The following is a 10,625-nucleotide window of genomic DNA, read 5'->3' as shown; positions in this document are numbered from 1 at the left end:
AGTGGAAAAGCAAATATCTTCACATAAAAACTACACAGAAGAATTCTGAGAAACTTCCTTGTGATGTGTGCATTCAAATTACAGTGTTGAATCTATCTTTAGATACAGCAGTCTTGAAACTCTCTTTTTGTAGGATATGCAATTGCATATTTTTAGCCCTTTGAGGCTAAGGAAGAAAAGGAAATATCTTCACATAAAAACTACACAAACGCATTCTGAGGAACTCCTTTGTGATGTGTGCATTCATCTCACAGAGTTGAATCATTCTTCTGATTGAGCAGTTTGGAAACACCCTTTCTGTAAAATCTGCAAGTGGATATTTGGAGAGCTCTGAGGTCTATGGTGGAAAAGGAAATATATTCACATAAAAACTACACAGAAGCATTGTGAGAAACTTCTTTGTGATGTGTGCATTCATCTCACAAAGTTGAACCTTTCTTTTGATTGAGCAGTTTGGAAACACTCTTTGTAGAATATGCAAGTGGAAATTTTGAGCGCTTTGAGGCCTATGGTGGAAAAGGAAATATCTTCCAATAAAAACTACCAAGAAGCTTTCTGAGAAACTTCTTTGTGATGTGTGCATTTGTCTCACAGAGTTGAATCATTCTTTTGATTGAGCAGTTTGGATACACTCTTTTTGTAGAATCTGCAAGTGGATATTTGGAGCCCTTTGTGGCCCACTGTGGAAAAGGAAATATCTTCACATAAAAACTACAAAGAAGCATTCTGAGAAAATACTTTGTGATGTGTGCATTCATCTCACAGATTTGAAACATTCTTTTGATTGAGCAGTTTGGAAACACACTTTTTGTAGAATCTGCAAGTGGATATTTGGAGCACTTTGAGGCCTATGGTGTAAAAAGAAATATCTTCAAATAAAAATTACACAGAAGCATTCTGAGAAACTATTACATGATGTGTGCATTCAACTCACATAGTCGAACCCATCTTTTGATAGAGCAGTTCTGAAACTCTCTTTTTGTAGAATCTGCAAGTGGATACTTGGAGCCCTTTGTGGCCTATGGTGGAAAAGGAAATACCTTCACAGGAAAACTACACAGAAGCATTCTGAGAAACATCTTTGTGATGTGTGCATTCAGCTCACAGAGTTGAACCTATCTTTTGAGAGAGCAGTTTTGAAACTCTCTTTTTGTAGAAACTGAAGGTGGATATTTGGAGCCCTTTGCTGCCTATGGTGGAAAAGGAAATATCTTCCAATAAAAACTACACAGAAGCATTCCAAGAAACTTCTTTGTGATGTGTGCACTCATCTCACAGGGTTGAACATTATTATTGATTGAGCAGTTTTGAAACACTTTTTTTGTAGAATCTGCAAATGGCTATTTGGAGAGCTTTGAGGCCTATGGTGGAAAACGAAATGTCTTCACATAAAAACTACACTGAAGCATTCTGAGAAACTTCTTTGTGATGTGAGTATTCATCTCACAGTGCTGAACCTTTCTTTTGATTGAGCAGTTTGGAAACACTCTTTTTGTAGAAGCTGAAAGTGTATATTTGGAGTGCTTTGAGGCCTATGGTGGAAAAGGAAATATCTTCACATAAAAACTACACAGAAGCATTCTGAGAAACTTCTCTGTGATATGTGCATTCGACTCACAGTGTTGAACCTATCTTTTGAAAGAGCAGTTTTGAAACTCTCTTTTTGTAGAAACTGCAAGTGGATATTTGGAGCTCTTTGCAGCCTATGGTGGAAAAGTAAATATCTTCCAATAAAAACTACATGGAAGCATTCTCAGAAACTTCTTTGTGATGTGTGCATTCAACTCACAGAGTTGCATCTGTCTTTCAGTTGAGCAGTTTTGAATCTCTCTTTTTTTAGAATTTGCCAGTGGATATTTGGAGACCTTTCATGCCTATTGTGGAAAGGAAATATCTTCACATAAAAACTACACAGAAGCATTCTGAGAAACTTCTTTGTGATGTGTGCATTCATCTCACAGAGTTGAACCTTTCGTTTGATTGAGCAGTTTGGAAACACTCTTTCTGTAGAATCTGCACATGGATATTTGGAGCACTCTGAGGCCTATGGTGGAAAAGGAAATATATTCACATAAAAACTACACAGAAGCACTGTGAGAAACCTCTTTGTGACGTGTGCATTTATCTCACAGAGTTGAACCTTTCTTTTGATTGAGCAGTTTGGAAACACACTTTTTGTAGAATATGCAAGTGGAAATTTTGAGCGCTTTGAGGCCTACGGTGGAAAAGGAAATATCTTCCCATAAAAACTACAGAGAAGCTTTCTGAGAAACTTCTTTGTGATATGTGCATTCGTCTCACAGAGCTGAAGCATTCTTTTGATTGAGCAGTTTGGAAGCACTCTTTTTGTAGAATCTGCAAGTGGATATTTGGAGCCCTTTGTGGCCCATTGTGGAAAAGGAAATGTCTTCACATAAAAACTACACAGAAGAATTCTGAGGAACTTCTTTGTGATGTGTGCATTGAATTCACAGAGTTGATCCTATCTTTTGACACAGCAGTATTGAAACTCTCTTTCTGTAGAATCTGCAAGTGGTTATTTGAGCCCTTTGTGGCCCATGGTGGAAAAGGAAATATCTTCACATAAAAACTCTACAGAAGCATTGTGAGAAACTTCTTTGTGATGTGTGCATTCATCCCACAGAGTTGAATATTTCTTTTGATTGAGCACTTTTGAAACACTCTTTTTGTAGTATCTGCAAATGGATATTTGGAGCTCTTTGAGGCCTGTGGTCGAAAAGGAAATATCTTCACCTAAAAACTACACAGAAGCATTCTGAGAAACTACTTTGTGATGTGTGCATCCAACTCGAGGAGTTGAACCTTTCATTTGATTGAGGAGTTTTGAAACCCTTTTCGTAGAATCTGCAAGTGGATATTTTGAGCGCTTTGTGGCCTATGGTGGGAAAGGAAATATCCTCACATAAAATCTACACAAAAGCATTCTCAGAAACTTCTTTGTGAAGTGCATTCAACTCACAGAATTGAAGCTATCTTTTGATAGAGCAGTTTTGAATCTCTCTTTTTGCAGAATCTGCAAGTGGATATTTGGAGCCCTTTGTGGCCTGTGGTGGAAAAGGAAATATCTTCCAATAAAAACCATGCAGAAGGATTCTGAGGAACTTTTTTGTGATGTGTGCGTTCATCTCACAGAGTTGAACGTTTCTCTTGATTAAGCAGTTTTGAAACAATCTTTTTGTAGAATCTGCTAGTGAATATTTTGATCATTTGAGGCCTATAGTGGAAAAGCAAATATCTTCACATAAAAATTACACAGAAGCATTCTGAGAAACTCCTTCATGATGTGTGCATTCAACTGACAGATTTGAACATATCTTTTGATAGAGCAGTTTTGAAACTCTCTTTTTGTAGAAACTGGAAGTGGATACTTGGAGCCCTTTGTGGCCTATGGTGGAAAAGATAATATCTTCCAATAAAAACTACACAGAAGAATTCTCAGAAACTTCTTTGTGATGTGTGCATTGAACTCACAGAGTTGCACCTAGTTTTTGATAGAACAGTGTTGAAACTCTCTTTTTGTAAAATCTGCAAGTGGATATTTGGAGCCCTTTGAGGCCAATGGTGGAAAAGGAAATAATGCTCTTTTTTAGAATCTGCAAGTGGATATTTGGAACCCTTTGAGGTCAATGGTTGAAAAGGAAATAATGCTCTTCTTTTAGAATCTGCAAGTGTGTATTTGGAGCCCTTTGAGGCCTATTGTGGAAAAGGAAACATTTTCCAATAAAAACTACACAGAACCATTATGAGAAACTTCTTTGTGATGTGTGCTTTCAACTCACAGAGTTGAACCTATCTTTTGAAAGAGCAGTTCTGAAATTCTCTTTTTGTAGAATCTGCAAGTGGATATTTGGAGGCTTTGTGGTCGGTGATGAAAAAGCAAATATCTTCCAATAAAAACTACACAGAAGCACTCTGGGAAACTTCTTTGTGGTGTGTGCATTCATCTTACAGAGTTAAACCTTTCTTTTGATTGAGCAGTTTTGAAAATCTCTTTTTGTAGAATCTGCAAGGGGACATTTGGAGCACTTTCAGGCCTATGTTGGGAAAGGAAATATCTTCACATAAAAACTAGATAGAATAATTCAGAGAAACTTCGTTGTGATGTGTGCTTTCATCTCACAGAGTTGAAACTTTGTTTTGATTGAGTATTTTGTAAACACTCTTTTTGTAGAATCTGCAAGTGGACATCTGGAGCGCTTTGTGGCCTATGGTAGAAAAGGGAATATCTTCACATAAAGTGTAGACAGAAGCAATTTGAGAAACTTTTTGCAATGCGTGCATTCATCTCACAGAGTTCAACCTTTCTTTTGATTGAGCAGTTTTGAAATTCTCTTTTTGTAGAATCTGCAATAGGAGATTTGAAGCGCTTTGAGGCCTATGGTGGCAAAGGAAATATCTTCACAGAAAAACTAGAAAGAAGAATTCTGAGAAACTTCTTTGTGATGGGTGCGTTCATCTCACAGAGTCGAACTTTTCTTTTGATTGAGCAGTTTGCAAACACTCTATTTGTAGAATCTGCAAGTGGACATTTGGAGCTCTTCGATGCCATGTTATAATAGGAAATATCTTCACATAAAATCTAGACAGAAGCAATCTGAGAAACTTCTTTGTGATGTGTGCATTCATCTCACAGAGGTGAACCTTTCTTTTGATTGAGCAGTTTTGAAACTCTTTTTGAAGAATCTGCTAGTTGACATTTCAAGTGCCTTGTGTCCCATGGTGGAAAATGAAATATCTTAACATAAAAACTGCACAGAATTCTGAGAGACTTCTTTGTGATGTGTGCCTTCATTGCACAGAGTTGAATCTTTGTTTTTATTGAGCAGTTTGGAAACACTCTTTTTGTAGAGCCTGCAAGTGCACATTTGGAGCGCTTTGCGGCCTACGGTAGAAAAGGAAATATCCTCACATAAAATCTAGACAGAAGCAATCTGAGAAACTTCTTTGTGTTGTGTGCATTCATCTTACAGAGTTAAACCTTTCTTTTGATTGAGCAGTTTTGAAACTCTCTTTTTGTAGAACCTGCAGGTGGACATTTGGAGTGCTTTGAGGCCAATGGTAGAAAAGGAAATATCTTCACATAAAAACTAGACAGAAGAATTCCGGGAAACTTCTTTGTGATGCGTGTGTTCATCTCACATAGTTGAACCTTTCTTTTGGTTCAGCAGTTTGGAAACACTCTTTTTGTAGAATCTCCAAGTGGATATTTGGAGTGCTTTGTGGCCTACATTAGAAAAGGAAATATCTTCACATAAAATGTAGAAAGAAGCAATCTGGTTAACTTCTTTGTGATGTGTCCATTCATGTGACAGGGTTTAACCTTTCTTTTTATTGTGCAGTTTTGAAACTCTATTTTTGTAGAATCTGCAATTGGACATTTGGAGTGCTTTGCTGCCTATGTTATAAAAGGAAATATCTTCACATAAAATCTAGACAGAAGCAATCTGAGAAACTTCTTTGTGAAGTGTGCATTCATCTCACAGAGTTGAACCTTTCTTTTGATTGAGCAGTTTTGAAACACTCTTTTTGTAGAATCTGCAAGTGGATATTTTGAGTGCTTTGTGGCCTATGGTAGAAAAGGAAATATCTTCACATAAAAAATAGACAGAAGCAATCTGAGAAACTTCTTCTTGATGTGTGCATTCATCTCACAGAGTTAAACATTCTTTTTACTGAGCAGTTTTGAGACTCTCTTTTTGTAGAAGCTGCAAGTGGACATTTGGAGCACTCTGAGGCCTATGGTGGCAAAGGAGATATCCTCACATAAAAACTAGATAGAAGCATTCTGAGAAACTTCTTTGTGATGTCTGCATTCATCTCCCAGAGTTGAACCTTCTTTTGATGGACCAGTTTTGAAATACTCTTTTTGTAGAATCTGCAAGTTGACATTTCGAGTGCCTTGAGGCTTATGGTGGGAAATGAAAAATCCTCACTTAAAAACTAGACAGAAGTATTCTGAGAAGCTTCTTTGTGATGCGTGCATTCATCTCACAGTGTTGAACCTTTCTTTTGATTGAGCAGTTTGGAAACACTCTTTTTGTAGAAACTGCAAATGGACATTTGGAGCGCTATGGGCATATGGTAGAAAAGGAAATATCTTCACATAAAATCTAGACAGAAGCAATCTGAGAAACTTCTTTGTGAGGTGTGCATACATCTCACAGAGTTAAACCTTTCTTTTGATTGAGCAGTTTTGAAACTCTCTTTTTGTGCAATCTGCAAGTGGACATTTGGAGCGCTTTGAGGCCTATGGTGGAAAAGGAAGTATTTTCGCATAAAAACTAGACAGAAGAATTCTGAGTAACTACTTTGTGACGTGTGCTTTCCTCTCACAGAGTTAAAGCTTTCTTTTGATTGAGCAGTTTTTAAACTCTCTTTTTATAGAATCTGCCACTGGACATTTGGGGAGCTTTGAGGCCTATGGTGGAAAAGGAAATATCTTCACATAGAAATTAGACAGAAGAATTCTGCAAAACTTCTTGTGATGTGTGCGTTCATCTCATAGAGTTGAAACTTTCTTCTGATTGAGCAGTTTGGAAACATCCTTTTTGTAGAACCTGCAAGTGGACATTTTTAGCACTTTGCAGCATATGGTAGAAAAGGAAATATCTTCACATGAAGTCTAGACAGAAGCAATCTGGGAAACTTCTTTGTGATGTATGCATTCCTCTCACAGAGTTAAACCTTTATTTTGATTGCACAGTTTTGAAACTCTCTTTTTGTAGAATCTACAAGTGGACATTTGGTGTGCTTTGAGGCCGATGGTGGAAAAGGAAATATTTTCACATGTTAACTGCACAGAAGAATTCTGAGAAACTTCTTTGTGATGCATGCGTTCATCTCACAGATTTGAACTTTTGCTTCGATTGAGCAGTTTGGAAACACTCTTTTTGTAGAATCTGCAAGTGGACATTTGGAAAGCTTTGGGGCCTAAGGTAGAGAAGGAAATATCTTCACATAAAATCTAGACAGAAGCAACCTGAGAAACTTCTTTGTGATGTTTGCACTCATCTCACAGATTTAAATGTTTCTTTTTATTGAGGAGTTTTGAAACTCTCCTTTTCTAGAATCTGCAAGTGGACATTTGGACTGCTTTGAGGCCTATGGTGGAAAAGGAAATATCTTCACATAAAAACTGGACAGAAAAATCCTGAGAAACTACTTTGTGATGTGTGCATTCATTTCACAGAATTAAATGATTCTTTTGATTGATGACTTTTGAAACTCTCTTTTTCTAGAATCTGCAAGTGGACATTTGGAGCGCTTTGAGGTCTACTGTGGACAAGGAAATATCTTCAAATTAAAACTAGACAGAAGAATTCCGAGAAACTTCTTTGTGATGTGTGCATTAATCTCAAAAAGTTGAACACTTCTTTTGATTGAGCAGTTTGGAAATCTCTTTTTGTAGAATCTGCAAGTGGATATTTGGAGCTCTTTGAGACGTATGGTAGAAAAAGCAAATATCTTCACCTAACAACTAGAGAGAAGAATAATGAGAAACTTCTTTGTGATGTGTGCATTCATCTCACAGAGTTGAACCTTTCTTTTGATTGAGCTGTTTGAAGACACTCTTTTTGTAGAATCTGTAAGTGGACATTTGTAGTGCTTTGTGGCCTATGGTAGAAAAGGAAATATCTTCACATAAAATCTACACAGAAGCAATCTGAGAAACTTCTTTGTGATATGTGCATTCATCTCAAAGAGTTATACCTTTCTGTTGATTGAGCAGTTTTGAATCTCTCTTTTTATATATTCTGCAAGGGGACATTTGGAACGCTCTGAGGCCAATGGTGGAACAGGAAATATCTTCACATAAAAACTAGACAGAAGATTTCTAAGAAACTTCTTGGTGATATGTGCATTCCTCTCACAGAGTTGAGGCTTTCTTTTGATTCAGCAGTTTGGAATCACTCTTTTTGTAGAATCTGCAAGTGGACATTTGGAGTGCTTCGCAGCATATGGTAGAAAAGGAAATATCTTCACATAAAATCTAGACAGAAGCAATCTGAGAAACTTCTTTATGATGTGTGCATTCCTCTCACAGAGTTAAACCTTTATTTTGAATGAACAGTTTTGACACTCTCTTTTTCTAGAATCTGCAAGTGGACATTTGGTGAACTTTGAGGTCTATGGTGGAAAAGGAAGTAATTTCACATGGAAACTAGACAGAAGTGTTCTGAGAAACTTCTTTGTGATGCTTGCATTCATCTCACAGATTTAAACTTTTCTTTTGGTTGAGCAGTTTGGAAACACTCTTTTAGTAGAGTCTGCAAGTGGACATTTGGAACGCTTTGGGGCCTATGGTACAAAAGGAAATATCTTCACATAAAATCTATGGAGAGGCAACCTGAGAAACTTATTTGTGATGTGTGCATTCATCGCACAGAGTTAAAGGTTTCTTTTGATTGAGGAGTTTTGAAACTCTCTTTTTCTAGAATCTGCAAGTGGACATTTGGAGAGCTTTGAGGCCTATGGTGGAAAAGGAAATATCTTCACATAAAAACTAGACAGAAGAATTCTGTGAAACTACTTTGTGATGTGTGCATTCATCTCACAGAGTTAAAGGTTTCTTTTGATTGAGGAGTTTTGAAACTCTCTTTTTCTAGAATCTCCAAGTGGACATTTGGAGCACTTTGAGGTCTACTGCGGACAAGGAAATATCTTCAAATTAAAACTAGACAGAAGAATTCTGAAACTTTTTGTGATGTGGGCATTCGTCTCACAGAGTTGAGCATTTCTTTTGATTGAGCAGTTTGGAAACACTCTTTTTGTAGAATCCACAAGTCGACATTTGGAGCGCTTTGAGACCTATGGTAGAAAAGGAAATATCTTCACATAAAAACTAGACAGAAGTATTCTGAGAAACTTCTTTGTGATGTGCGCATTCATCTCACAGAGTTGAACCTTTCTTTTGATTGAGCAGTTTGGAAACACTCCTTTTGTAGAATCTGCAAGTGGACATTTGGAGCACTTTGCGGCCTTTGGTAGAAAAGGAAATATCTTCACATAAAATCTAGACAGAAGCAAACTGAGAAACCAATTTCTGATGGGTGCATTCATCTCACACCGTTACAAATTTCTTTTGATTGAGCAGTTTGGGAAATCTCGTTTTGTAGAATCTGCAAGTGGACATATGGAGTGCTTTGTGGCATATGGTGGGAAAGGAAATATTTTCACATAAAAACTACACAGAGCATTCTGAGAAAATCCTTTGTGATGTGGGCATTCAACACACAGAGTTGATCCTTTCTTTTGAATAAGGAGTTTTAAAACACTGTTTTTATAGAATCTGCAGGTGGATACTTAGGGCGCTTTGAGGCCTACTCTAGAAAAGCAAATATCTTCACTTAAAAACTACACAGAAGCATTCTGAGAAACTCTTTTGTGATGTGTGCATTCATCTCAGAGAGCTGAAGCTTTCTTTTGATTGAGCAGTTTTGAAACACTCTTTTTGTAGAACCTGCAAGTAGATATTTGGAGGGATTTGAGGCATATTGTGGAAAAGGAAATATCTTCATATAAAAACTACACAGAATGATTCTGAGAAACTTCTTTGTGATGTGTGCATTCAATTCAGAGAGTTGCACCTAACTTTCAATTGACCATTTTTGAAACACTGTTTGTAGAATCCGTAAGGGGATATTTGGACGGCTTTGAGGCCAATTTTGGAAAAGGAAGTATGTTCACATAAAAACGACACAGAAGAATTCAGAGAAACTTCTTTGTTATGAGTACATTATCACTCAGAGCTGTAATTTTCTTTTAATTGAGCAGTTTTGAAACACTGTTTTTGTGGAATCTGGATGTGGATATTTTGAGGGCTATGAGGCCTATTTTGGAAAAGGAAACATCTTCACATAAAAACTACACAGAAGCATTCTGAGAAACTTCTTTGTTATGTGTGCATTCAGTTCACAGTGTTGAATCTGTCTTTTGATTGAGTAGTTTTGAATCTCTCTTTTTAAGAAACTGCAAGTAGATTTTCCGAGCGCTTTGAGACCTATGGTGGAAAAGGAAATATCTTCACATAAAAACTAGACAGAAGCATTCTCAGAAACCTCTTTGTGATGTGTGCATTCAACTCACAGAGTTGAATCTTTCTTTTGATAGAGAAGTTTTGAAACACTCTTTTTGAAGAATCTGCAAGTGGATATACGGAGCGCTTTGAGGCCTACTGTGTAAAAGTAAATATATTCACATAAAAACTATACAGAAGCATTCTCAGAAACTTCTTTGAAATGTGTGCATTCAATTCACAGTGCTGAACTTTTCTTTTGATTGAGCAGTTTTGAAACACTCAATTTGTAGAATCTACAAGTGGATACTTGGAGCACTTTGTGGCCTATAGTGGAAAAGGAAATATCTTCACATAAAAACTAGACAGAAGCATTCTCAGAAACTGCTTTGTGATGTGTGCATTTAACACACAGTGTTGAACCTCTCTTTTGATTGAGGAGTTTTGAGACACTCCTTTTGTAGAATCTGCAAGTAGATATTTGGAGTGCTTCGAGGCCAATGCTGGAAAAGGAAATATCTTCACATAAGAACTAGACAGAAGCATTCTCAGAAACTTCTTTGTGATGTGTGCATTCAACTCAAGTTGA

This window comes from Gorilla gorilla, chromosome 2 (assembly GCF_029281585.2).
Source record: "Gorilla gorilla gorilla isolate KB3781 chromosome 2, NHGRI_mGorGor1-v2.1_pri, whole genome shotgun sequence".
Classification (NCBI taxonomy): Eukaryota; Metazoa; Chordata; class Mammalia; order Primates; family Hominidae; genus Gorilla; species Gorilla gorilla.
Note: the sequence above shows the minus strand (reverse complement) of the source record.